The sequence below is a fragment of the Pollachius pollachius genome (genome assembly GCF_949987615.1).
Source record: "Pollachius pollachius genome assembly, chromosome: 6".
NCBI classification, from domain to species: Eukaryota; Metazoa; Chordata; class Actinopteri; order Gadiformes; family Gadidae; genus Pollachius; species Pollachius pollachius.
In genome coordinates, this window is record NC_136939.1 from 2,042,305 (window position 1) to 2,059,997 (window position 17,693).

Below are 17,693 nucleotides of genomic sequence, written 5' to 3' on the forward strand. Positions count from 1 at the left end.
CGCTTTGGATAAAAGCGTCTGCTAAATGTAAATGTAAATGTAAATGTAAATGTAAATGTTCAGAGTTCACCTCGACTCTGCATAGAAACCAATGCACAGCCACCATTGAATGTTGTACGTCCTGGCACTTGTACATTGCACTTATTCAAGGTACTTAATTGTGTAGCATCTACAGTAGCTGCTATCATTGCTTTACACGGGGAATGGGTTAGCCTAGCGATTGTAATACTTGCACTTGGTTCTATGAATATCTTTACTGTACCGACAGTGATATATTGTTTCACTTCTTATGAAAAATGTACTTATTGTAACAAATGCGCTTATTGTAAGTCGCTTCGGATAAAAGCGTCTGCTAAATGCCCTAAATGTAAATGTAAATATGTATGTATATTTATATATATATATATATAGATATGTATATAATATATGATGACGTATTTAACAGGAAATACGATCAAAGTTAATTTACGATTAACTCGTTATTTCTTCAAGGGGGGGCGTTCAACATGCTAGCAGAGGTTAGCTTCTCCATCCTTACTTTGTGAACATCAAATCGCTCAGACCGCCAATCCTTTATTAAATCGTGCAGAAAAATATTCATGTATAAGCAAGCGCACCCCGAGAGACTTCACCACCAATTAATACCAGAATGGGTAACGGGATTTTACAACTATTTAAATGCAAATTTCGAGATGGCATGCAAATGTAAAATAAATTTAAAACAAGAAAACACCCGAACACTCCTTAAGCCTGAACCGCGTTCTCTGGGTGTAAGGCGGCGTCTCGGTGAAGCAGCCAGCACCCCACACTCGGCTGTGACTCCAGGTTTACTGGAAGGAAGGGGGGCAGCGGAACCTGTTCAGCTTTGTGTACCCCCGTCTGATAAACAGCGAGACAAGCGGCGCCAGATAACCGTACACAACGGCGTTCCTTCAAAGCCCCGCGTCGTGAATGAAGGAGCCAACCTTTAGCTCCGTCTGCGCTATTATCCGACGCAAGCCCAGAGGTTATTTGCGATTCGGTGCAGCTTAAAAAAAAAAAAAAAAAAGACAACATCTCTCCTCTTCATGGACGCCTCGCCTGCCAATTTCCAGGTAATCTCCAATCTTCACGCTCGCTGCGTTTGTTTGCTTCTGCGGTATTCCTGGCCGAGTAGCTCTGGGTATGAGCTCCCCAGAAGCGCCCTGGCTCTGTAGTGGCGCTGTAGCGGAGCGCTCTCCCCCCTGATAGGACATCTCCCGCCTCGATGGCCCTCACCTAGAGCAGGGAAGCGGAGCCGGGGGGGATGAGGAGCCGTCTTAGGTACCCTCAGACCGGCTCTGAGACCCTCGGGCCGCGGCTCTTCCCCAGGCGTCCAGCGGATGCGCTGAGAACCAGGCTGTCGGCAGACAGCCTGGTTCTTGGTTCACTGGGTTAGCCAGTAAGTTAGCCTCTTAGTGGTTAGCCAGAGGCACCTCGCCCCTTCTGCCCTGCTCAGGGAGCAGCGGTCACCAGCCTAGATCCAGACAGACACCGTAGTTTACATTCACATTTACATTGACATTCAGGGCAATTAGCGGACGCTTTTATCCAAAGCGATTTACAATTACATTTGTCAGAAGAGAGAGAAACAATGTATGACTTTCGGTACAGTAAGGATGTTCATAGAACCAAGTGCCGAGCACTAACCATCGCTAGGTTAACGTGTGCAACAAAGAAAGCTAGGATAAGATGCTACACAATGCTAATGCTGTTTTGAAGTGCCAGGACGCACAACAGATAATAAGTGCGTAAAAGGGGTGTGGGGGTTTGGGGGGGAGGCTATGCAGAGTCTGGGTGAAATCGGAACTTACGATAAATGTATACACTCACAAACGTCTCAAACCTCCTAGTACAGCAGATACAGAGTTACAACCAATAGGCTTTAAAACATAGAAACCCAAGATACAGCCGTCCCCACTAACGCAAACCAAGACTGGGATTTCACCTGGGATCAGGAGCGTTTGTTTTGATCGTCTCTTAAGAGTTTTCTTTTGATGGGCGACTGCTTAAGGTTTCGTCGAGTCCACGAAAACTTCTTCAAACAAGTCGCTGTGGGACCAGGGGCATTATTAACGTTTTTTCGACGGTTAACCAAGTGAGTGAAAATAGATAGTAGATAGTCTCTTTAAGGCAATCAGACGACAACGCGGGCGGTGATTCATGAGAGAAATTACCGTCATACCCACTGGGGCTACGTTCTGCTTTTACAGGCTCACCTCGTTACCATCACACAAATGAGTGAAAAAACAACCCTCTCTCTCACCCCCACCCCCCCTCCTCACCCTCTCTCTGTCTCTCTCTCTCTCTCTCTCTCCCTCTCAGAGTTACTCAATACATCTGTGGCACAATACCTATCTCTGCAACATAAACAGCAAAAATATCCACTGCTTGAACTAGATCGTACAAATAATATCCTATAGAGAATGGACACCTCTCAAAAGCCACGCTGAACATACAAATAAACCATATATTCATACAAATAACATGAATAATGAATGATAGCTTGTATGAAAAAGTCCTATTGAAATTCAGCCTATTGAGTCTCCAGTACGTCCGATAGATGTTCTCCATACCCACTCACACCCTGCATGTAATGAAAAACACACACTGGGTAAGATGTAAATGAAAGGCGGGCCTTGTGGTGCACCAATCAGCTTGGGGATAGTAACAGCTAGAGCAGCCAATCACAAGAGGTTGGAGGTCAAGTGTAATGCTTGGCTTTTTAATCCTATTGCTGAAAAATGCACACACACACACATGCTAACACATAACCGAGGGCACAAAGGAACGTAAACACACAGACACACACACGGACACGGACACTCTCACACACACTCACACACTCACACACACACACACATGCACACACTCACACACACGCACACACACACACACACACCCACACACACACACACAGTCACACACTTAAACATACACAGACACACACCCACACACACACACACAGTCACACACTTAAACACACACAGACACACACACACACACACACACACACACACACACAAACATAAACTCCCTCCCACACACACACACAAATATGCAAATGAATAAGAATATAAACAACAAAAGGTTGACTGAAAGCACACACATTACACCACCACTGTGTGGACAGACAGTGGACGTCAGATTACTGCAACTTCACTTTGGCCCCCTATTATACATAATCCACAAAACACACCGATATGATTCTGGTGTGTGAGGGATGATAAGGAGGGGTTCGGGGGGGGGGGGGTTCTACCCTCCGCCCGGTGGGGGGTCGGGGCTCCGCCAGGTTGGGTGGAGGGGGTGCAGCGGGGGGGATTAGGGTGACCAGGACAGGAGAGGAGGGGGATTAGGGGGAGAATCTGTGTGACTGCTCCCTCCATCGGCTTTATCTGGCAATGAATATTTCAGGCGCCAGTGGGGTGTGTTATTACGGCTTAGCACCAGCCCTCACTGCACGGGGCAGGGAGCACACACACACACACACACACACACACGCTGACGCACACACATGGATGCACACACACACACACACACACACACACACACACACACCAAGGTAGGGTAGGAGACAGCCTGAACAAGCAGTGTCATGCATGCACACACACACACGCGCGCACACACACACACACACCGCACACATAACCTGGGAGGGAAGGATACCGCATGCCCACACACGCACAGAATCTCACACACACGCGCACACTCACACACACGCATAACCTACAAGAGAAGGAGACCGAGCGCACACAAGCGAGTACACAATCTCACACACAAACACCAGGGTAGCGAGGGGTGTAGCACACGCACACACTTAATTTATACATGCACACGCACACAAACATCTGCCTGATTAACATGTTCCACCGCACGTGTGTGTCTGTGTGTGTGTCTGTGCGTGTATGTGTGTGTTTACTCGTTTTTGTAAACATCTCTGTGTTCCAGAAAACATTTCTTAATAAATCATAGGTGTTGTTAGAAGCCAAAGCAACATGGGCCCATCAACTAGATTATCACATTTGATTTTAGAGTAGGGCTTATCAAGCTAGTCAGCACCATGAGTCACACTGCGGGATTAGGTAAGGTAACCTTAAGGAAATAACAGATGAGGACGTGTCAGTGTTGTTGTTCAGTTCGTCGAGAGACCTTCTTCTGAATCCTCGTCTTGTTTTCCCAGCGGATCTTTGCTCTGGCTACAATTGAATCCTTTTTAATGTCTTTTTTTTTTTGTTTATCGGTTGTTTTTATCGTTTCATTGCTTGTTTTTTAAGCTCTTCAGCTTCAATTTAATTGCATTGTGGGAGGCTCTTTGAGACACGGGCGTTCGCGGTACGTGTTGAACAAATAAAGTTTGTCATGACTTGACTCTCGCCTCTTGTCACATGGCAGCGGGCCAAATCCAACAGCCGGGACGTTTAATTCTCTTAAGTAACGTTCTCTCTGCAGTGCTTATGGGGGGGGAGGACGGAGCGGGAAACCGGTCTGTCCTTCATCCACTGTCTCCGGGGGCCATTTTAGGAGCCCAGTGGCTGTGAAGAACAACTCCAAATAACAACTTTAAAATGGCTTTATTTTTGTCATTTATTTTTTGGTTGATTTATTCATTTTACACTATTGCTAAAAGAACCATTTAGTTAAAATTGCCTCTTAATTTGTTAAAGCCTCATACTTTTCTATATACTTTTCCATTTATTTACCAGAATGTAAGTATTTAGTGTATTGTATTTGTATGTACTGCCCAGTCATACTTGATCAGTTTCATTGAGCTAAGGTATATTCATGTACATTTCCATTTATTTATCAGAATGTACGCATTTATCTTGTTTTACTTGTATGTACTGCCCAGTTCTACTCGATCCGTTCATCCATGTACTCCGAGCTGGGAGCTGCATTATTTAGGTTGTATCTCGGCAGGTATCAGGTGGTGAATGTCACGTTAAGGAGCAGCTCCTCTGCTTTTGCTCAGGGGCACTCAGGCAGAGAGCCAGTGATCTCACCCCCCCGGCCCGTGTCAGAATCGCCCCGCAGTCTCGGGGACTTCCAACACGGCCCCAATCAGCCGGCTCTCCAGCCCCGAGAGGAACGGCCCATGAATTAAACATCTCCGTCGGTGAGTTATTCATCAGGCACGGCCCCCGCTCTCACCTGGTCGCCGGCCAGGAAGGACGGTTCATATTTACCCGATAGCGCTGTTTAAACACCACCCCCGACGCCTGTAAAACCCACCTCCGTCACGACCGCCGCGCTTTAAAACTCCCCCGGCGCCGACGATCCCGACGTATTTACACAAAGACGAGGATCCGAGACGCCTAGGCGGGATTTAATCGCCGCGCGGCCGTACGAACAGGCCTGTTCTGGATGAACGGCCGCCAGAACGGGCCCGGGGAAGCGGCCGTGCTGCCGGAGTAGAGGGGGGGGTTTATCCAGCGTGATTATTATTTAGCGGTGTTTGTTCTTCGCAGAGCGTTAACCGCCGCATCAAACCTGGCAGTTCATTGTCAGCCGAAGACATCGGGAGGGGCGGCGGCGTGGGAAAGACGGGCTGGGAGAGGAGCGGGGGCTCCGTCTAATGTATTCAGAGCTCAGGTACAGTCAGACAGGCGCGCAGAGACGATATAATGCTAGTCGACCCCTCCTGGCCGATGAATCGCTTAGCGTTTGAATTAGCATGATGTAGGCAGCAGCTCCGGAGGTAAAGAGGAGTTGACGCGGTAATGAAGCCCTAAAAGAAGTACGGAGAAACCTGCCAACGCTGCAGATGGATCCACTCAGCCCGGAACTCTTGGGCTAATTTCACTTTTGATCGAAGGTACTTTTTATTATTCAGAAACTTTATCTTAATCTAATGCCTGTTATTATGCCATGCCTATGCTATTCTGTATCCTTATTATGAGTAGTGATAGTATAAGTATCAGAAGTCTTAGTATTTTTGTACTGGTAGTAATACTGGTGTTACTACCAGTATCAGTAGCTAGTGTTAGTACTAGTAGTAGCAGTAGTAGAAGTATGAATAGCAAAAGGCGTAGTATAGCGTTATCCTAGTCAGTAGTAGTAGTAGTAGTAGTAGTAGTAGCAGTAGTGGCATCAGTAATGGTAATGTAGTGGTATTAGCTAGTTGTAGTAGTAGTAGTAGTAGTAGTAGTTGTAAGAGCAAGGGCGTAGGAACCGGGGGGGACGGAGGGGACATGTCCCCTCCAATATTGGAGACAGGCACATCTGTCCCACCTAAAAATTATACCAGGGGGAGAAAAATATTTTATTTTATTTTGAAAGCGCAACACAGCGCCTTGTCACCGCTTCTTATTCTAAAAGACTGAATGATTGAGCGTGCAATTAAAGAATTTAATTTATATTTATCAGTTCATTACTGCCACTCAAAAATGTGTTTTCCTTTGCATTTACAAATGTATCTTTTAAGTAGATTAAAATATATTTGTGCATTTTTTCAGTGTAGTTAATTTATGACATATTTCTGTTCAAACCATTAACGGATCTGTCAGGTTTCCGATATGTGTCCCCCCCAATGTTAAACTCATTCCTACGCCCCTGGGTAAGAGTATTACCTAGTAGTAGTAGTAGTAGTAGTAGTAGTAGTAGTAGTAGTAGCAGCAGTGTAGTAGTAAGAGTATTAGCTATTAGTAGTACCCAGTAGTAGTAGTGATGATAGTATGATTAGTAGTACCTAATCATACTATCATCATCGTCATTATAAATGATACTATTCTCTGGACTTAACTCCAAAGCTCTGTTTAGTTTTCAGGTCTCGTGGGTAAGCTGTAAGATACTGCTGCCTTTATGAAAGACTCCTGTGACAAAACACTTTGTTAGGTTTGTTATCCAGATAGTGTGAATTATTAATCCATCCTAACAATGGTTCATTGACAACAATACAATGTTTAACCTTGTCTGATAATTATTCCACTGCTGCAGCTCTGGTGAGTCAGCGCTCAAACACATTAACCCATCCCTCACTATCTTATCTCAGACCATCGAACCCATCCCTCACTGTCTCTCATCTCAAACCATCCACCCATCAAACCATCAACCCATCCCTCACTATCTCTCATCTCATACCCATCGAAACCATCAACCCCATCCCTCACCCTCTCATCTCAAACCATCCCTCACCCTCCCATCTCAAACCATCCCTCACCCTCCCATCTCAAACCATCCCTCACCCTCTCATCTCAAACCATCCCTCACCCTCTCATCTCAAACCATCCCTCACCCTCCCATCTCAAACCATCCCTCACCCTCTCATCTCAAACCATCCCTCACCATCTCTCCCTAGTCTTCTCCTCTCAAACCCTTCTGTAAAACGGGAGCATTTATCCGCTAGTTTAAAATGTGTTCAACACAGACATCACTCTAGAGCTCAAAAACAAACAAACAACCCCCCTGCCGCCCCCCCTAAAGAACAACAACCACAACAACGACAACAACAGTGAGTGGAGTTGCATAAGCCCCGCGGCGACAGCTAGCTAAGATATATCTCTGCTGAGTCCTGTGCCGCACCTGGCTCCGCGAGCACCCCTGAGCGCGGCGCGCGCCGCGGCGTCAGAGCGGCGGGCCGTTAATCTTACACACCTGGAGAGGCCGAGCGGCCCGCTCCATCATCCCCTACAGTGATTTATAGCGTAGCCGCCGCGGAGCTAGCGGGAGAAGGTACACAGGGCCCATGGACGCCTCTATTTAAGAGTAGAGCGGGGGGGGAGGGAGGCTGAGGGCGGGGACGAGTTCGGCTTGTCTTGGTCTAGGAAGCCTGAAGGGAAGACTGTTGACATCGGGGATCGAACCCAGGACCTCTTCGGCAGGGAGTCAAACACCCTAACCACACACAACCCCAACCCCACCCTACACACACACACACAAACACACACACAGCAACTACAAGTCAAAGGGTCGTCCCAATATGTCCCGGTCCCCCCCGTTGCCCCCCCCCCCGAGCCCGGCTGGCGGTTAACACGCCGCCGGTTCCGACGGCCCGGGGGAGATCAACACTCTGAGCGCCAAACAAACGGGAACGCGCCCCAGTAGCGAGGCATTGGGGCGTGTTCTCCTCTCCGGTAAACGGAGTCAGGACTTCTGGCGGCGCGGCGCCGGGAATGTAAGTCAACACGGCGGGGGGGTCCGCCAATTTGCAACAGGAAGGCAGAGCGGGGCCCCAGCGGGGGGGGCAGATCTGTACCACTACAAAGAGTAAAGAAGACAAAGTGAGGAAGGTGGGCACGGCGCCACAGTGCGCTAGCTCAGCGGCGTGTTAGCTCAGCGGCGTGTTAGCTCAGCGGCGCCCCAGGGCTGTAGCAACGGATGATACGTGCTAGCTCAGCGGTGCGCTAGCTCAGCGGTGTGCTAGCAACGCGGCGTGCCAGCTCAGCGGTGTTCTAGCTTAGCGGTGTGCTAGCTCAGGGGTTTGCTAGCTCAGAGGCATGCTAGCTCAGCGGCGTGTTAGCTCAGCGGCGCCCCAGGGCCGTAGCGACGGATGATACGTGCTAGCTCAGCGGCGTGCTAGCTCAGCGGTGTTCCAGCTTAGTGGCGTGCTAGCTTAGCAGTGTGCTAGCTCAGCAGCGTGTTAGCTCAGCGGTGCCCCAGGGCTGTAGCGACGGATGATACGTGCTAGCAACGCGGCGTGCCAGCTCAGCTGCGTTCTAGCTTAGCGTGTGTTAGCTCAGCGGCGTGCTAGCTCAGCGGCGTGCTAGCTCAGCGGCGCCCCAGTGCCGTAGCGTCGGATGATGCGTTCGTGCGCCGGCCGTGCAGCGCACTAGCAGCAGAACAGAGCGGAGGTGAGGAGAAGCTTCCTGTCTCTGGAGCACCGCCCGGATCTGACTCATCGTTCCTGCTGTTGTGAAAGAGTAATGGGAAAAAAAAAGTAAATGGACTACATTTATACAGCTCTTTTCTAACCTTTAGCCACTCAAAGCGCTTTACAATATAGCCATTGTAACATTCCCCCATTCATAAACACACTCACACATTCATTCACCGACGGCGGTGTCAACCACGCAAGACGACAGCCAGCTCATCAGGAGCAGTCAGGGTGAGGCGTCTCGCTCAGGAACACCTTGACACTCTAGGAGGAGCCGGGGATCGAACTAGCGACCTTCCGGTGACCAGCCAACCCGCTCTGCCTCCTGAGCCACGTGCCGCCCAAGTCGAGTGTTGTGAACGAAGCACACGTGAGGTTCTGAAATCAGACGCCGGCTGCGTTGCTCCTGGCGTCGGAGCGCATTAGTCTGCAGCATGAGGCAGAGGCGAGTTAGAAGAGGAGGAGGATCGATGAGAGGAAGGGCTGCACTGTGTGTTGTGTGCTCGGAGCATTGTCTGAGCTGGAGGAAGGCGGCGAGATGGGATGTTGTTGAAGGATCAAGGATGAAGATGGTTTGAAAATTGCCCTGTGTTTATGTTTTCTGCTCGGGTGTTTGAGTGCTGTGTGATTAACTTCATGGGAAAACACACAAACAAACGACACAAAGAGAGATGCCTCGTGCATCGCAACGGCTCAAGGGTTGTGGCGGGAATATGGAGAATCTAACATCACTTTAGTCTTCTTCAAAACCCTATTTCATTTGAAAACGAATGCTTTGGTACTAATAGGTAAAGGAAATTATGTGTGAAATGATTAGCGCTGCTCAAAGCAAACTCAACGCGAACAGAATGTTTGTAGCATGTTTGGCACAGCACCAGAATCTAGAACCCAAACTGGCGGTGGTATCGGCCGATCAAAACACAACCATCTGTCAGTGGTGTTGATGCCTCCAGCGCAGACTACAGGAACCAAGAAAGGACAAACTTCAGGGAAAGGTCAGAAGCCCTTCTGCTGGGATGCCGGAAGGCAGTGAAGTCACGCCCTTTAATTAAACCGGAGTTTAGCTAAAGCTGAAACTTTAACAAACCAACACACACATGTATAGATCCTACAAATTATCACTCCACTGTTAAAGATAAGAAAAGGCTCACGCTTTGCATTCCTGAAGGGAAACAAGGTGGTTTCCAAGACGATGCTCCATCAATATTGTTAAGAGTACAGGATAGCGGCTATAGGGTATCCAACTACCAGCCCAAAGGTTTGGGGTTCGATTCCAAGTGTTCAGGGGAGCATACCTGGAGAGATGACCTCTTAATGACTTAATGACTGAATGAATGTTTAATCCACTAATGACTTGGTGACCTCTGAATCCACTCATTTCACTACGAGTCGCGTCGGAGGATGTGTGGGCGGATTGGCTAGACGTGTTCCAGTCATGGTTGTGTCTCAGTGGCTGCCCATAAGCAGACATAAACCCTCTCTGCTTTGCTTCGTTGAGGAAAAAGATGCTGACGTTGGACCCATCAAGGATTCCCAACAGATGCGCATACAACAAACACACAACAAATTCACACACACAAACACACACTCTAGTGGCGCTTTACACAACACGTGGACATCCTAATATCTTGTGGTGATAATGAAAGGCACTAAAGTGCTCAACACTCTGTGCTAATAGACTCTGCGGCGCAGCAGCGCTCTGATTAAGACGCCATGGGGGTGCTTTAATAATCCCAGGTGGGGATCATCGGTGTATGTTCTATAGGGGTCATCCCTATGTTCCCCAGGTCCTATGTTCCTCGGTTGCAAAGGTTGGGGTCAGGTTTAGGGTTATGGTTAGGGTTAGGGTGAGGGTTAACCCTAAACCTAACCCTAACCATAGCCAATCACAGGCGAATCAGAGGCGAAAAAGGCGGTACTTGCCCCTACCATCCTACGAAAAAAGGATTTGCTCACAGGGTCCTATGTTCCCCGGTCACATACAAAGCGGGGAACATAGGACCCGGGGAACATAGGTACGCTCCCATTCTATACATGTCCTCTGCGGAGGTTCCTTACGATGAAAAGCCATCAGGGCAGTGTCACTTCTTTACGTCTGTGCACTTTCCTCGCCTTCTATTTTACAAAGAGCTTGTTTTCTTCAACGTCGCCTGACATTCATACCTTTGCGTCACCATCAGCTGCAGTGGCTGATGACTAACTCTAACAAGACAATGCAGCGCTAATGCCAAAGCTAGTGCTAACCAAAGAAAGAGGACAAAGCAGCCCTAATGCCAATGCTAATCAAAAATAGAGGTCAAAGCAGCCCTAATGCTATCATTAACCAAAGAAAGCGGGCAAAGCAGCCCTAACCCTAATGCTAATGATAACCAACGATACAGGGCAAAGCAGCCCTAATGCTAATGATAACAAACGATACAGGGCAAAGCAGCCCTAATGCTAACACTAACCTACGATAGAGGGCAGAGCAGCCCCAATGCTAACGCTAGCCAAAGATAGCGGGCAGAGCAGCGCTAATGCTAACGCTAACCAAATGTGGAGGGCAAAGCAGCCCTGAGGCTAATGCTAACTCACCATACATGACAAAGTGGTAGCAAGCCACTCTGTGCTCACGATTTGCTGACGGAGCAGGCTGAAGCCTTGCAGTCAAAGCGGGTTCCCGGGAAGAAATATATATAATAAAAGAAAATAATAACAACTTTGAGGTGACATGTCCCTCCAGAGAGAGTCAAATGGCGGCCAACTGGAAGTCATTTCTTGTTGGAGGAGGGTAAAATCCACGATGTCAGCAGCCGGCACATTTCTCTTGCCGGCCTACTAAGATTTTAAAAAACTGCGGCAAGTCAGTCAATAAATACGTGTAAAAGTGCAAAATCCCAGGTCACTCGTCATTCGGCCGAGGATTGCATTGTTAATGGCATAAAAGCCAAAAGGTAGACCATTGAATAATTCAGCGGTTCCTACCTAATGGCCTAGGATTTGTTGACTACATGTAAAACCAAGACGCAGGGAGAAGCATATTGCTGTAGGAATAGCAGAATGTGCCGTCAAAGATTGCAGTGTGGAAATGTAGAAAGGAATTACAAGCTTTTCTGGCCTGCGTGTCTTTTTCACACCAAATCAAGTTTAATTGTACTATCAGGACACAATAAGAGGCAGCAGGATAATTCAGAGAGAGGCATCATGCTAATTAGCAGGTCTCTTAGTGATGGTAGTAGTTGCTGCCGAATTCAAGATAGTATTAATAGCAGCAGCAGAAGTAGTAGTACTAGTATTAGTAGTACTTGTGTTAGTCACAGCGTACTATGGCGTTTCTAGGAAAGTCAAAGAGGTTCAGATACATCTGATTAGCCTGTGTGTCTCCCCCCCACCACCCTCTCTCTCTCCAACCCTCCCTCCCTCCCCCTTATTGACAGACCCCCCCCCCCCACCCAGACAAGGACCCTCCCACCCCCCTCCCTGACCTGAACCACCATCACCTTCATCTCCCAGCACCCCCCCCCCGCTTGATGGCTGATAACAGATGTGCTCAGCAGAACGTCTGCAGAACGCTGGGACCAGGAATGTGAGGCCCCTGCCTTCTTCTTTTTCATCTTCTTCATCTCCATCTTCTTCGATCGCTCGGGGCTCTCTGATTGGCTCGAAGTCTGGAGGGGATAGCTTTGAGCTGTCACACACACACACACACACACACACACACACACACATAAACACAATCACACAACCACACAAGAACACAACCACACAAACACAACCACACAACCACACATAAAGACCACTCCATGAATCACAGACACACATACACACACACACACACACACACCATTCCGTGAAACACACAAAGAACTCCATCAAGCACACACACATACACACCACTCCATGAATCACACACAGACACACACACCAATCCGTGAATCACACACACACGCACACGTGCACACCAATCCATGAATCTCAGACACACATGTATACGCACACACACACACCACTCTGTGAATCAAACACACACACACACACACACACACCGTGAATCACACCCCCACCCACACCTCTCCATGAATCATGTTTACAGCCAGGTGGAGGAGCGGCAGGTGGAGTGGTCTGAGCGGAGGTCACTTGAGCAGAGAGAGGGCCTCCGTCCGGGAGGGGGGCGGTGGACCGTACATCACGGCCCGCCCCCATCCATCAGCCGGACCCCCACCTCCCACCACTCCATTAGGGGGACACCTGGGCCCCGAGGAGGAGGAGGAGGAGGAGGAGGGGGTGGAGGAGGAGGAGGAGGAGGTGGTGGATCAGGTGGAGGAGGAGGAGGAGGAGGAGGAGGAGGAGGGGAGGAGGAGGAGGTGGTGGATCAGGTGGAGGAGGAGGAGGAGGTGGAGGTGGAGGAGGAGGAGGAGGAGGAGGAGGAGGGGGAGGGGGTGGAGGAGGAGGAGGAGGAAGTGGAGGAGGAGGAGGAGGAGGTGGTGGATCAGGTGGAGGAGGAGGAGGAGGTGGAGGAGGAGGAGGAGGAGGGGGAGGGGTGGAGGAGGAGGAGGTGGAGGAGGAGGAGGAGGAGGAGGGGGAGGGGTGGAGGAGGAGGAGGAGGGAGTGGAGGAGGAGGAGGAGGAGGTGGTGGATCAGGTGGAGGAGGAGGAGGAGGAGGAGGGGGTGGAGGAGGAGGAGGAGGAGGTGGTGGATCAGGTTGAGGAGGAGGAGGAGGAGGGGTGGAGGAGGAGGAGGTGGTGGATCAGGTGGAGGAGGAGGAGGAGGTGGAGGTGGAGGAGGAGGAGGAGGAGGTGGAGGAGGACGAGGAGGAGGAGGTGGTGGAGGAGGAGGAGGAGGTGGAGGAGGAGGAGGGGGAGGGGGTGGATCAGGTGGAGGAGGAGGAGGAGGTGGAGGAGGAGGAGGAAGTGGAGGAGGAGGAGGAGGAGGTGGTGGATCAGGTGGAGGAGGAGGAGGAGGTGGAGGAGGAGGAGAAGGAGGTGGTGGATCAGGTGGAGGAGGAGGAGGAGGAGGAGGAGGGGGAGGGGTGGAGGAGGAGGAGGTGGAGGAGGAAGAGGAGGTGGAGGAGGAGGAGGAGGAGGAGGAGGGGGTGGAGGAGGAGGAGGTGGAGGAGGAGGAGGAGGTGAGGAGGAGGAGGAGGAGGAGGAGGGGGTGGAGGAGGAGGAGGTGGTGGATCAGGTGGAGGAGGAGGAGGAGGAGGAGGAGGGGGAGGGGTGGAGGAAGAGGAGGAGGAGGAGGGGTAGGAGAAGGAGGAGGAGGAGGGGAGGAGGAGGTGGAGGAGGAGTAGGAGGAGGAGGTGGAGCAGGAGGAGGTGGAGGAGGGGAGGAGGTGGTGGATCAGGTGGAGGAGGAGGAGGAGGAGGAGGAGGGGGTGGTGGAAGTGGAGGTGGAGGAGGAGGAGGTGGTGGATCAGGTGGAGGAGGAGGAGGAGGAGGAGGGGGTGGAGGAAGTGGAGGTGGAGGAGGAGGAGGTGGTGGATCAGGTGGAGGAGGAGGAGGAGGAGGGGGTGGAGGAGGAGGAGGTGGAGGAGGAGCAGGGACCGGTCTCTAGGCGGTGTCTGTGCAGAGCAGCGCTCCAGAGGAGGCTTTAGGGATGCGACGGGTTGAGGTCTGTTGTTATGAATCCACCTCCTCACGTCCTCCTCACCTGAGATGTTTGCCCCAGGTTGTTTCTGCTTTAAAATTTACCTTTCTCTTCCTGCCACTGTTGTGTGTGTAGGTTTATATTCTGTGTTCCTTTTTGTAGTTTTCACTCTTTTTATTTTACATGCATCTATTTCTTTCATTGTGCGCTCTCCTACGACACCAGAAACCAGGGCTCATAACTTTATTAACAATCTTATCTTACTACCATAACAGCAGTCCTGTCGCACCTGTTACTCAAGTTAGTCATGTGCGCATGTGCCAAGCAGCCTGCAGCTCTCACACACACACACCGCACACGCACGCAAACACACACACACACGCACGCGCACACACCGCAGCGACGCGCGCCCAGGTAAGACGTTGTGTTTTTGAAAAAAACGGCTCCGCCATCAACACACGCGCCCAGGTAAGAACACACACGCACACACCGCAGCGACACGCGCGCCCAGGTAAGTCGTTATGTTTTTAAACATAACGACTTCGCCGTTGACAAACTCTCCCAGGTAACACGTTCTGTCTATAGACTGTAGAAATTGCAATAGAAGAAGGGAAGAGACAATTTCTCACCTCGACAAGCAACGGCGGTTCGTTTCATTTAGTCATATAAAAACCATTAAATTCAAACATCGAGCCGACCATCATATCAACACGTAAGTCACGTGATCTTAAAGAGACAGTGTCCCTATAACACAGAACGAAAACATGTCAATAACACAGTATGGTGAATTATTAGTCTTGCTATTGCCAGACCAAGCTCAATCGTAGATTGCAAGTTAGTCCGGGGAAGCTGCTTTCATTTTCTTCAGCACAAGAGGCGTGATCAACGGGCCTAGTTCAGCTGACTCTGTACGCGATTGGCTGCTTGCCGTCGCCTCCCTGTCGTCATTGTGTTAAACCAGCCAATAGCGCGCAAAGAGGAAAAGTTCAGCTTGGTGATTGGCTCCCGCAAAGACATATCGGAAGCAGAAAGAAATACGAAGTAGTACGGCTCTCCTCCAGACCCTTCTGCAGGGCGAACTCAAATCGCCGGCAGAATGGGCGGGGTCCCCCAATCTAGTGAATCATGTCTATAGAGTCCACCACAAGACTACACTTTGTTGCTCAAATGTAATATGACTCTCCTCGAGCCTCCCGAAATGTCTTGCGATATTGATATCCCCCCCACCCCCCTGCTGACTGTTTCAGTTGTTTTATTTTTCTTATGTTTTGTGTGCATGCTATGTGTGACTGTAGGCTACTGCTGCCTGTCTTGTCCAGGATACTGGAAGGGATGTTTAATCTCAATTATGATTATTATTTTCAGCTAAGCTATAGTAGCTGCCTTGCATTTTAAAATGTCAATAAACCTTTCAGCCCTGAATAACAGTAAAAGCTAGTATTTAATAATTGATTTACATGCATAGTATACTACACTTTCCATTAAACAATTAACCCTGTTACCATAAATTGACTAATTGTATAATCTAATCAAATGCTCACACACTAGCTGCTTTCAGACACACGTGTAAGTCCTGATATTCTCCTGATGGGCCGTATGTGTGAACAAAATATCCTGACATTTGTACCCTGAAAATCTCCTGAATAATAATATCCCTAAGGTAGTATTTACTCCGTAGGAAATGTAAATTACCTTATATGTGAATGAGGAGTAGAAAGTCGGTATTTCTCACACCACTTCAGTGGGCGTGTTGATGACACTTCTACATGTCATTGAGTGGCACCCTAAATGATAATCAGCCTGTTTCCTTTTGTTCGCTGAATGCTTAAAAGATATTTAAATGTTGGCACTGCTTTTAAGAGTCATTTGTGGTGAACGAATGTTATACGTTGTAAAATTACAGGCAAAAAGTTATTATATTATGCGCTCAGAAATTTGTACATTATGGACTGGGGTTTCCATATTATTGCTGTGGGTTTAATTTAAACTGGAGGTTGTGGGCGCGAGAACTCTAGTCATAGTAATATAAGTCTAATAACACACTCTATGAAGGTGAACCGTACTCCTACATGATGGGAGAGCTGTCTCCCTCCCTCCATCCCCTCCCTCCCTCTCTCCCTCCCTGCCCTCACTCCCTTTCTCCCTCCCTCCGTCTCTATAGGTCAGGTGGGGTGTGGGGGGGGGCGTTAAAGATGGCTGCTGTGAAGTCACCACGGACTACTGAACTCTGCGTCCCCACCCTTGAAAAGCGTGGCGTTCTTCACACCCATGCGGCCCGCGGAGGTCGGCTTTGTTCCCGCCGCTGCCCGAGGTGGGGGGGGGTGGGGGGGGATGTCAGCAGGATGTCAGCTCGTCCTAGCATCACACGCTCGGTGAGACAGAGGGGGAGGACGCTGAGAGACGGGCCGGAGTTCGGTTCGCCCCCACAGCGTGTGTCCGACTGCCTATCCCTCCCAGCAGCATCCACCCCCGAGGTGAAGACCCCCTCCCCCCTACTTCACACACTGTCTCTTGATTGATGGCACTTAGCTAAATGACTGCTTAATGGAGAGAGAGAGAGAGAGAGAGAGAGACAGAGAGAGAGAGAGGAGAGAGAGAAAGAGGAGAGAAAGAGAGACGGAGAGGGAGAGAGAGACAGAGAGAGAGAGAGAGAGGAGAGAAAGAGAGACAGAGAGGGAGAGAGAGACAGAGAGAGACAGATAGAGGAGAGAGACAGAGAGAGGAGAGAGAGAGAGAGGAGAGAGAGAGAGAAAGAGGAGAGAAAGAGAGACGGAGAGAGAGAGAGAGAGAGGAGAGAGAGAGAGAAAGAGGAGAGAAAGAGAGACGAGAGAGAGAGAGAGAGAGAGAGAGAGAGAGGAGGGACAGAGAGACGGAGAGGGAGACAGAGAGAGATTTTTTTTAAATATTGGCCCAAGGTGATTGGCTCGGTCAAGAGGTTTGGCCTATAAGAGCAGAACATCACCCCAGCAGGTATCAAGGTAATCTCCTTCATTAACCACAGTGCTGAAAAACAGTTGAAAAGTAGTGTTCAGTGTTTTCATCGATTCGGAATACATAATAAACCAAATATTGTACATATGGTAAATATGTGATATTGGTGAAAGCGGTACTCTATGATGGATGGAGTGAATCTCAGAGGGTGAGGAGTGAATCTCAGAGAGCGGGTGAGATGACTCAGATATGAGCCACGTCATCACGTGATGTTTTGTTTCAGCGCTTCAGGGAGCGGAGAGAACGACCTTCTGAACGGAACAAGACTTTTCCTCAAAACCCCCGACACCCAGCTACATTACCGCCGAGAG